Below are 12401 nucleotides of genomic sequence, written 5' to 3' on the forward strand. Positions count from 1 at the left end.
AAATATCTTACGAAGATAACATCATGTATATAGCCAAAGAGGTTTTTTAGCTACCCCTAGTCAAGGAGCCTACTACAAAACATTGTATACAGAATGAAATGGAACCAATAAACTGCTAACACAGAGCATATAACTTATTGTATTGAAACATGTATAAATAAAGATATTCTTGACAACACCCTGTAATCAGGAATGCACATGTCATGCTCTCATTCCCTCTTAAATTACACACCACATATAACTTATTGTATTGAAACATGTATAAATAAAGATATTCTTGACAACACCCTGTAATCAGGAATGCACATGTCATGCTCTCATTCCCTCTTAAATTACACACCACGCATAATAAATGGGTGGCATGTTAAGACGGAGGGACATTATTGGACTCCATTTAAAAATTCAAATCAAGCGGTTAAAAGGCCAAAGATGATGCGAGATAAGTCACCGTATATCATCATTTCTTGAAATAATAGATCCATAGAGCAGCGAACAAATCCAGAAAGCAACTCCTGAGAAGGCCAATATGCCATACACACATACATTGCAAAACCTACAGTAAAAGAAATAACCGTCATACATTGTAAGTTTAGATAAACCTACCTAATGCCAATATGGTTTGCTGTTGTTGTGTAACTGCAATTAATGAAAATTGGCAACTAACAATCATTTTATACTGCATAGGGTGTGAAAAATGACTCGCCTTGGGGGCCTTCCTTCCCAGCTGTAGCGCCAGATGAGCTGCACATCAAGTGGTGTAAGAGAAAAGACCGGTTTTGTTGGGGGGATGACCCCCGGTATGCCAAAGGCATGCCAAACCGGATGGTTTGAGCCATCAAGATACCGGTTTAATGTTCCTACCGGAGCATAGAGATAAGAAATTAGCTAAGTGAGGCTAAGCCGGTATCCCCAAGAGGGGTATGCCGGAACCGGATGAGAAGATACCGGGCTACCGGAAGGAAGAGCATGTCGGCAGGACTGGTCAAAATTCTCTCCAGAGCTAGAAGACAAGGATGAGCTAAGCAAAGTAGCTTTAAACGAAGGGCTGACGATAAAGAGAAGGATGACGGTCAAAGAAGCCGGAGGACGTCAGCATCCCTGATTAAAGAGGACTCCGGTGTCATTTATGATTAAAGTAGCTTTATAAAGTAGTTTGTCTAGTCAAAGATGCCATTAGGGTTTCTTGCCCTGTAAGCCACCCTCTCCCCTATATAAGGAGAGGGGGCAGCCCTTCTTACGGGCACGCACGAAGAGAGCTAGGTCTAGAAGAACACTTGTACTGAGAAACTTGTAACCTGTTGGGATCAATAAAGAAGATGATCTAGAGCGAGTTCTTCCTTATGTCTTTCTTCTTCAACCTCTAGCCTTGGCTAAGTTCTTGAGGAAACCATCCGGAAGTTCATCCCGTCTAATCACAAACCCTCCCCCGAATCCTCTTGCGTCCATTCGGCCCCAACTTAAGCCATCCTATGGCATCTGTCTGTTCACCACGACGACAGTTGGCGCCCACCGTGGGGCATGAAGTGGCGCTTGCTGGAGTACACATTCGGGCGGGCATCCTCGAGGTCGCCGGCGAGCGGACAGTGTCTGCGCTCGTCCAGCGCTTCTACTCCATCGACTTCATCAACGACAACGTGGACTGCTTCGCCAACGGCGGCATCTTCCCCAAGAACGGCTGCATCATCGAGTTCGGCAGCCACCGCGTCTACTTCGGCACCGTCCCCGTGCGCCAGCGCCTCTCGCCGGTGCTGGTGGCACCGGACCCGCCAAGGTGGCTCTGTGCTGGCCGCGCCGCCGGCAGCGTCAAGGTAATGATGGCCGGCACAGCCGGCGCGGGCAAGGAGGCTGCGGACGAAGGTGCTGGTCGTGCGGTTTCGACCCGTGCAGCCAAGCCACCGCTGGAGCGCGACACCGGCGCACCGGGAGCGTCTTCCGCACCACCGGCAACACCTCTCCAAGCGGCGATGAACAAGCTGGCAACGCCCATCGCGCAGAACGTCGATCCGGCAGCGGCTCTGGCGGAGCTGGAGGCGCGACGCCAGAAGATGCTCGCGAACGGCGCCGACTTCGCCCGGGCGCAGCGCGAGCTGAACCTAACCCTACGTGAGTACAATGCTGCCCATGGCTTTGCTTCTGTTAGCGCTCATGCTGCTAGGATACCGGAGAACCGGCTTAAGGCTCGCAATCTAGATCAGGATTTGCGTAAGGAAGTTCTTGCCGGCAAGAGTACCTCTGCATCTACTAGTATCATAGAGAAACCTAAGTACAGTAGCCCGGATAAAACCATAAAAGCTGCTAAGGCTGCTGTAGAGCTGTGTGATTCGCTTACCGGTGATGCTCTGGCAAAACAGCAAGAGCGTGTTAGAGAGCTGCTAGACACTATCGAGCAGCAAAACGCCGAGCAGCTGGCTAAGCTGAACAAGGCTGTGGCCTCAAAATCCGCGCGTTCAACAAAGAATGCCGGAAGCAAATCCCATGGGCAGGCCTCGTCCCCCCATCCGGACAGAAGAAGAGAAAAAGAGGTGAACGCGCAGCAGATGACTGTGTACGATCCGGTCCTTGCCGGTAAACAACAAGCCGGGCAACACGATGCCGGTAGAAAAAGCCAAGGGGCAGATCGAGGCTACGCCAAAGGAGGCTATGCCGGAAACAATCATGCCGATAGACACGAAACCGGGCAAAACTATCCGGCTGCAAGGGCAGCGTATGATGATGAGGAGATGCCTCCACCAAGGTACCGGCAGGCAAGGGCCGCGGTACCGGAACATTACGATGAGGCTGATTCAACAAGACTCACCGCTTACCGGAAACCTTTGGGAGAGCGGTTGGGAGAAAGAAACTTGCCGGAACGGGATGCGAGGCACCGTCTGGACAGAGTGTACTTGTCTGAAATGATTGAGGCAGAGGGTCCTCCGGGTCCAAAATGCTTTGGCCCAAGGATCATGAAAGAGCAACCACCAGTTCGCAACTTTCAGTTGCCCCGTGACACTAAAACATACGATGGCACCACTAAGCCGGAAGACTGGCTCACGGATTATGTGACCGCGGTATACATTGCTGGTGGCGGAGGTTGCGTAGCCGGAGGAGGAAACCGGCGTTGGGCCGTAAGAATCGTGCCGACGTTCCTAGTGGGACCGGCAAGAATCTGGCTGAATAACTTGCCAGAAGGAAGCATAAATGGCTGGTTGGACTTTGAGGAAGCTTTTGTGAGCAACTTCAGCAGCACCTACAGAAGGCCAAACAGGCCTCAGCAGCTCGCCTTGTGCGTGCAGCGCCCGCAAGAAACAGACCGGGATTACCTGACCCGGTGGAACTCCACTAGAAACTCTTGTGAAGGAGTGATAGAGGCACAAGCCATTGCATGGTTTAGCCAAGGATGCCGGCGAGGTTCGCCTTTGTGGCAAAGGCTACAGAGGAACATGCCAACAACGTTGGCTGAGATGATACGAGTGGCGGATAACTATGCGTTGGGAGACCCAATGCAACCGGCGATACAAGCTGAGCCGGAACAATCAAACCCGCCTCAGCAGCAGTACCGCGATAACCGGAACAACAAAAGAAGGGAAGATTTCCCGGATCGAAGGTATGGCTCGCAGCAAGTTGCTGCTGTGCAAGAAAACTCTGATGCCAGCGGCAGCCAGAGGCAGAGAACCGGATCGCAGCCATGGGCAGGTCCTAAGAAACAGTGGGTCGAAAAGAAACCCTGGGGCCAGAAAAAGAACTGGCAAGAACCCGCAAAATACACCATGGAAGCCGCCATGGATCAACCTTGCCGGTGGCACACGCCGAATCCGGCTCACCCGTCAAACCACCTGACAAAAGATTGTACCTGGACCAAGTACTTGATGCAAAAGGGAGCGGTGAAAGACGCCCAGGGACAAGGGGGCAATGCAATGATGCCACCACCAGACATGCCGCGCCAGCAACAGCTACCACCACCACCACCGCTTACCGGGGCAAATGCTTTACCGGTACAGCCTCAGCCAAACAGGCAGCAGCACTACCAGCAAGTCAATCAGGTGGGAGAGGGCCACGGCCAACCACCTCCACCGGCACCGTTGGGCCGGAATATTTATGAGGATCCAGATGTGTGCTGTGTCGTGTTCGTCACCGAGCCGACAGACAAGCAAAGCCTGCGCCGTCGTTCCATGGAGGTGAACGCGGTGATGCCGGCAGTGCCAAAATACATGTTGTGGTCAGATCAGGAACTCACATGGTCATACCGGGACCACCCCAAAATCATGCCGAACCTGGGTGGCTACGCTCTCGTGGTGGACCCAATCATGAAGGGGCCAACGACTCGCGTCAAGTTCAGCAAGGTGCTGATAGACAATGGGAGCAGCATAAACATAATGTACAAGCACACCATGCATACGCTGGGCATAACAGAAAACATGCTTCAGCCAACTCATACGACGTTCCACGGAATCGTTCCGGGTCTGTCCTGCGCACCGGTTGGAAAAGTCCGGGTGGATGTGTCGTTTGGAGGACGTGACAATTGCCGGGTTGAAAACCTTGAGTTCGAAGTGGTGGATTTAGATAGTCCGTACCATGCATTGCTGGGGAGGCCGGCATTGGCAGCCTTCATGGCCTCGACCCACACGGCGTATCTCAAGATGAAGATGCCGGCGCCTCGTGGACCCTTGACTGTGGTAGGGAACTACAAAATCTCACTGGAAACAGCATCTGCCGGATAACACTTAGCGGAATCGCTGGTGATCGCGGAGGAAAAAAGGAGGATGCAAACCCCAGTTGCGCTGGCTCAGTCTTCGCAATTGAGCTTAGTGGCAATGAGTGCAAGTCTGAGCGCTCCAGCGTTCAAGCCAACAAAGGAAACAAAGGACATAGTGCTGGACCCGGCTTTCCCTGAGCGTACCGTTCGTATCGGTGCCGGTCTCAGTGAGGCATAGGAAAGCGCGCTCGTCAGCTTCCTCCGTGAGAATCGGAATATCTTTACCTGGTCTTCTGATGACTTGGTAGGTGTTCCGAGGGAGCTGGCTGAGCACTCTCTGAACGTCCGGAAGGATGCCAAGCCGGTGCGTCAACCACTGCGCCGGTTCGCTGAGGATAGGAGGAAGATTATTGGAGAAGAGGTAACGAAGCTGTTAGTTACCGGTTTCATTGTGGAAGTCACGCATACCGAGTGGCTGGCCAATCCGGTGATGGTCGAAAAGAAGAAAGATGAGAACCTGGAGGCAAAAGCTCCAAAGGTGTGGCGCATGTGCATCGACTACACCAACCTCAACAAGGCTTGCCCAAGAGATCCTTTTCCTCTACCACGGATCGATCAAGTGATTGATTCCACTGCTGGGTGTGAGTTGTTGTCTTTCCTGGATGCGTATTCCGGTTTCCACCAAATCCCCTTGAAAAAGGAAGATCAAATAAAAACTGCGTTCATTACCCCGCACGGGGCTTATTGCTATATCACTATGCCTTTTGGTTTGCGCAACGCTGGTGCAACGTACCAGCGCTGTATGCAAAAATGCTTGTTCGATCAAATTGGAAAGAATGTGCAGGTGTATGTGGATGACATTGTGGTGAAAACTAAGATAAAAGATACCCTAATTGACGATATCCGGCAAACGTTTGATAATTTAAGAAGGTTCCGGATGAAACTTAATCCGGCAAAATGTACCTTCGGGGTTCCTGCCGGCAAGCTGCTGGGTTTCCTCGTCTCAAGCCGGGGCATTGAGGTCAATCCGGTAAAGATCCGGGCAATTGAAAGAATGACGATACCGCAAGATCTTAAGGACGTGCAAAAGTTTACCGGAAGCTTAGCATCGCTGAGCCGGTTCATAAGCAGGTTAGGGGAAAAGGCCTTGCCGCTTTATGCTTTGATGAAAAAATCCGATAAGTTCGTCTGGACCCCTCAGGCAGACGCGGCATTTAAAGAACTGAAAACAATGCTAGCCACCGCTCCAATATTGGCTTCGCCGTTGGAAAGAGAACCCATGTTGCTATACATAGCAGCAACCAACCGGGTCGTGAGTGTTGTTGTGGTAGTAGAAAGAGAAGAGGAAGGAAAAACCGTTCAGAGGCCGGTATACTACCTGAGCGAGGTGCTCTCCCTCTCAAAACAAAACTACCCGCACTTCCAAAAAATGACCTATGGCGTGTTCATGGCCGCCACAAAGCTCAAGCACTACTTCGAGGAACATCCTATGAAGGTGGTGAGTGAAGCACCCATCTCCGATATCATGTGCAACAAAGATGCTAGCGGCAGGATTGCGAAATGGGCAATACAGATATCACCATATGTGCCGGTGTATGAAAGAAGAGACGCCATCAAATCGCAAGCTTTAGCTGATTTCTTGGTTGATTGGGCGGAAATGCAGTACAAACCCCCGGATCAAAGAGTGGAATACTGGAAGATGCACTTTGACGGGTCCAAACTCAAAGAGGGTCTAGGTGCCGGTGTGGTACTAACCTCACCAAAGGGAGATCATCTCCGGTATGTCTTACAAGTACATTTCAGGGCATCAAACAATGTCGCTGAATACGAGGCTTTGATCCATGGGCTTAAGGTCGCAAAAGAAATCGGTGCACACCGGATCATTTGCTATGGAGACTCAGATCTTGTGGTACAACAGTGTTCCGGAGACTGGGACGCAAAAGATGCCAACATGGCCTCATACCGGTTTCACGTGCAAAAGATTGTCGGTTTCTTTGAAGGGTGTGAGTTTCACCATGTACCGCGTGCAGAAAATGAAGCTGCGGATGCTTTGTCCAAGTTGGGCTCGTCCAGGCAAGAAATTCCTCCCGGAATAGCCTTGGCACACTTAAGAGTACCATCAATCAAGCCAAGTCCGGAGTCGGAATCAATTTTTGTACCAGAGTCACACATTGTACCAATGGATATCGACGAAGGAAACCCGGGGACTGTTCCGGTAGGCTCGGGGACTGTTCCGGTAAGATCAGCCGCTGCTGCGCCAATACCGGAAGAAATAATGCTGGTGGACAACATGGACATAGACGTACCGGTGTTCCTAGTTCGGGAGACACCGTCGTGGGTTAAACCTATTAAGGAATTCCTGGTCAACGGCACCTTGCCGGTTGACGAAAATGAATCAAGGAGGATCCAAAGGAGGTCCAAGGCTTACACCATCATCAATGGCGAGATGTACAAGAGAAGTGTTACCGGTGTCCTCCAAAGATGTGTGGAACCGGAAGAAGGAAAGGAAATGCTCGAGGAGATTCACCGAGGAGAGTGTGGGCATCACGCTTCGTCAAGGGCGCTGGTGGCCAAAGTGTTCCGGCATGGGTTCTATTGGCCAATGGCTTTGGAGAACGCGGAGGATCTGGTAAGAAAATGCAATGGGTTCCAGAGGTACGCCAAGCAAAATCATACCCCAGCCTCCGGCTTAAAAACAATACCATTAACTTGGCCGTTTGCCGTTTGGTGCCTAGACATGGTGGGCCCATTCAAAAAAGCAAGGGGAAACATGACCCACATCTTGGTTATGGTGGACAAGTTCACCAAGTGGCTAGAAGTGAAACCCATTGCAAAGTGTGATGGGCACACAGCGGTGAAATTCTTGAAAGATGTCATTTTGCGGTATGGGTACCCACATAGCATTATCACGGACAATGGCACAAACTTTGCTCAAGGTGAGTTCAAAAGATTTTGTGAGGACAACAACATCCGGTTGGATTTGTGCTCAGTCGCACACCCGCAAGGCAATGGCCAAGTTGAAAGGACAAAAGCTTTGGTGCTTTCCGGTATCAAACCAAGACTCATCGATGCGGTGGAAAAATCGCCGGGGTGTTGGCTCGATGATCTACCGTCAGTGCTGTGGAGTATAAGAACAACTCCAAACCGGTCTACCGGATACACTCCATTTTTCATGGTTTATGGAGCAGAAGAGGTCATACCAACCGACATTCTCCATGATTCACCAAGGGTGCAACTCTATAACGAAGAAGAGGTAAAGGAGGCTCGAGAAAACGATGTGGACTTGCTAGAAGAAGCAAGAGAATTAGCCTTGGCAAGAACAGCCATTTACCAGCAAAACCTCAGACGCTATCACAGCCGGAAGGTTAACCCGAGAGTGTTCCGGGAAGGAGACCTGGTGCTACGCCTAGTGCAGCGCACTGAAGGAAGGCACAAGCTTTCCCCTCCGTGGGAAGGGCCTTTCATTGTGAGCAAGGCTCTCCACAATGATGCCTACTACCTAATTGATGCACAGGAATGGAAGAAAGGAAAGGCGGACAGGTCCGGAGAGGAAACCAAGCGTCCATGGAATGTAGCCTTGTTGCGTCCTTTCTACTCTTGAAGTTGTGGTGTAAGAAGTTCCTTTTTGTACCTTATTTGCTATGAATGAAAGATGTCGGAACCTCGAATGAGTCTCGGGGACTACCCCACTAAGGTTGCATGTAACTTGTCTATTTTTTCAGTTTACCGGTTGCTTATTGAACGTTTTTTCTTTCCGGTTTAGTAGTGTGCTAAACCCTACCGGAGTCTTCGACTCTGCCGATGTCCGCAACCCGGCTTCATGGCAAGCAAGATAAACCGGTAGGGGATAAGCACATGAACTGCGAAGAGGGAGAGCGGGAAAGAACAATCCGGAAAAATTAACTAACCCCGGTTATACCGGTTTTTTGCAAGAATTTCGAGTTATTTCTAAGTTCAAGAAAGTGCTTGCTTGGTAAAAGAACTTTGTGCTCATACGCCAAAAACGCCCAGAGAAGGTAGGCAGAGCCAAAGCAAAAGAGCCAAGTGTGCATCGAATTGGATGCGGAAACAATTTCGGAATCATTGCAGTGCAAGACAAAAATCAAAACGATAAGCAAAGTGCCAAGTAGCAAACAAACATAACTTAATAAGTTACCGGTGTGCAAGACACTGGCACAAACTGTAGCACTGCAAACCACAAGCATAAGTTTTATGTTACATCTTAAACCCCGGCATACCGGGGGCAAATTTGACGAGCATTGTTTCCAAAGTTCAACAGGGCAAACATCATCCAGGTAAACTTCAAGCCACAGGAGCTTCAGGAGGAACGTCTTGGGCGTCAGGACCCTCTAGAGGCGCCTCACCGGCTCCGGCCTCATCAGCGCCCTCATCTTCCTCCTCCTCCTCGCTTAAATAGTCCTTGATGTCTTCAGGAGGGGGGATGAAGGTGCGCATTTCAGCGTACTCCGCGATGTGGTACGCGCGATCCTGCCGCTTAGCGGTAAGGACCGGGTCCAAGTCGGTGGGAGCTCCTTCGCGCACGCCAATGAGGGCATCCAGGTCCAGCTCCGGGTACCAGGAGCAGGCAACGCGAAGCGCTGAGTCTGCTCCGGCACGGGCAGCAGAGCACTGCCACTCCCGGATCCTTCGGCCGGCACCTTTCAGACGGTCGCTGATGAGGGAGAAGTTGTCCGGCACCATTTCGCCAGGCCAGAGAGTCCTGAAGAGCTGGGAGGCCACCTCCGGAATGTCAGAGACGTTCCGGTCCACGCAGCGCATGTGGGAGACCCGCGAGTTCAGCGCAACCAGGTGGTCATAAGGATCCCAGGCCGCAGCCAAGTCCTTGCACCCCTGGGCAACCCGGTGCTCGTCGACCTTCTTCACAGCATGCGTCTGGGAATCCGGAAAGAGCCCTACAAGACAAAGAAAAGAAGCTAAGTGCATGTTACCGGAACAAATAAGCTTATAAGCAGAAATCAGAAAAGAGAAAAGAAAAACGTACGGAGGGCAAGCGCATCAGTCCGCGTAACCAGAAGGTCGTACTCCTTCTGTTCCGCCTTCAGCCGCGCGACCTCGTCCTCGGCTGCTTTCTGTGCCCTGGCGGCCTCCTCCGCGGCAGCTTTGTGCGCCTTGGCGGCCTTGCCCTCGGCTGCTTTCTGCGCTTTGGCGGCCTCTTCCAGCTCGGCCTGCAACACCACGCTGGCATTGGTGGCATCCTCCAGCGCCTCTTGAAGCTTGGCCTCGGCAGCAGACTTAGCAGCTTTCAGTGCCTTAGCATGGTCAAGACCAAGCTGGACATACTGACGCTTAAGCTCCCCGTAGCGGGTCTCCTGGGCGCTCAGCTCTTCCCGGTGCTTCAGGACAAGTTTGTCCTTCTCCTCTGAAAACCGGAAAGAAGATGATTGGCAAAATTGCACTGATACAATGCAGAGGAAGCAGATTAATCGGGAAAAAGGAAGCTGTACCTTGGAGTGCGGCAACCTGGACCTTGAGGGCCTCAATGGAGGCTTCCGGGATAGCTGTTATGCGAAAAAGCTTGTAAGTAACAAAGAAAAGAAAAGAAAGTCTTCCGGTAAAAAAGATGCCGGAGGCGCAAGAAGTTACCTTGGCATTTGCTATGCGCCTCACAGAGGTCCCGGTGCTCCCAGAGAAGCTCCTCGAAGAGCTGCTTGCGGGCGTCCGCCGTGCTCTGTTCAAACGAGAACGGTTGTGAAAAAGGTGTCGGTTTCGGAGATTCTTTAAAGGAAATTTTGCGCTAAGAGCTGCGCTCTCAACCCAAAACTCGGGGACTGGGAGTTCGCGGTATCTTTATGTAGGATAACGTTGCATAGAAAACAAAAATTTTCCCACCGCGAACACGCAATCCAAGCCAAGATGCAATCTAGAAGACGGTAGCAACGAGGGGGTATCGAGTCTCACCCTTGAAGAGATTCCAAAGCCTACAAGAGGAGGCTCTTGTTGCTGCGGTAGACGTTCACTTGCCACTTGCAAAAGCGCGTAGAAGATCTTGATCATGATCGGTTCCGGCGCCACGAACGGGCAGCACCTCCGTACTCGGTCACACGTTCGGTTGTTGATGAAGACGACGTCCACCTCCCCGTTCCAGCGGGCAGCGGAAGTAGTAGCTCCTCTTGAATCCGACAGCACGACGGCGTGGTGTCGGTGGTGGTGGAGAAGTCCGGCGGAGCTTCGCTAAGCGTGCGGGAATTGGAGGAGCGGGGCGGCTAGGGTTTGGGGAGAGGGGGGGCGCCGGCCACTATGGGGTGCGGCCACCTTGGTGGTGTTTGAGGTGGCCGGCCCCCTCCCCCTTGGCCCTCATTATATAGGTGGAACCCCAAGAGTTGGTCTCCAAGTCTTCGAATAAGACCCGAACCAAAAACCTTCCATATGAAGGGGAAACCTAGCCAAGCTAGGACTCCCACTAGAGGTGGGAGTTCCACCTCCCATATGGGGGGGTGGCCGGCCCCCTAAGGGGGAGTCCACTTGGGACTCCTCCCCCACTAGGGTTGGCCGGCCATGGAGGTGGAGTCCCATGTGGACTCCACCTTCCTTGGTGGTTTCTTCCGGACTTTTCTAGAACCTTCTAGAACCTTCCATAGAACCTTCCGCGACATTTTAATTCACATAAAATGACATCCTATATATGAATCTTATTCTCCGGACCATTCCGGAACTCCTCGTGATGTCCGGGATCTCATCCGGGACTCCGAACAAATATTCGAACTCCATTCCATATTCAAGTTCTACCATTTCAACATCCAACTTTAAGTGTGTCACCTTACGGTTCGTGAACTATGCGGACATGGTTGAGTACTCACTCCGACCAATAACCAATAGCGGGATCTGGAGATCCATAATGGCTCCTACATATTCAACGATGACTTTAGTGATCGAATGAACCATTCACATACGATACCAATTCCCTTTGTCACGCGATATTTTACTTGTCCGAGGTTTGATCTTCGGTATCACTCTATACCTTGTTCAACCTCGTCTCCTGACAAGTACTCTTTACTCGTACTGTGGTATGTGGTCTCTTATGAACTTATTCATATGCTTGCAAGACATTAGACGACATTCCACCGAGAGGGCCCAGAGTATATCTATCCGTCATCGGGATGGACAAATCCCACTGTTGATCCATATGCTTCAACTCATACTTTCCGGATACTTAATCTCACCTTTATAACCACCCATTTACGCAGTGACGTTTGGTGTAATCAAAGTACCTTTCCGGTATAAGTGATTTACATGATCTCATGGTCATAAGGACTAGGTAACTATGTATCGAAAGCTTATAGCAAATAACTTAATGACGAGATCTTATGCTACGCTTATTTGGGTGTGTCCTTTACATCATTCATACAATGATATAACCTTGTCATTAATAACATCCAATGTTCATGATTATGAAACTAATCATCCATTAATCAACAAGCTAGTTAAGAGGCATACTAGGGACTCTTTGTTTGTCTACATATCACACATGTACTAATGTTTCGGTTAATACAATTGTAGCATGATATATAAACATTTATCATAAACATAAAGATATAAATAATAACCACTTTATTATTGCCTCTAGGGCATATCTCCTTCACTTTAAAGAAAGTTTTGCGCTAAGAGCTGCGCTCTCAACCCAAAACTCGGGGACTGGGAGTTCGCGGTATCTCTAAAGAAAGTTTTGCGCTAAGAGCTGCGCTCTCAACCCAAAACTCGGGGACTGGGA

Source organism: Lolium perenne, chromosome 7 (assembly GCF_019359855.2).
Source record: "Lolium perenne isolate Kyuss_39 chromosome 7, Kyuss_2.0, whole genome shotgun sequence".
Classification (NCBI taxonomy): domain Eukaryota; kingdom Viridiplantae; phylum Streptophyta; class Magnoliopsida; order Poales; family Poaceae; genus Lolium; species Lolium perenne.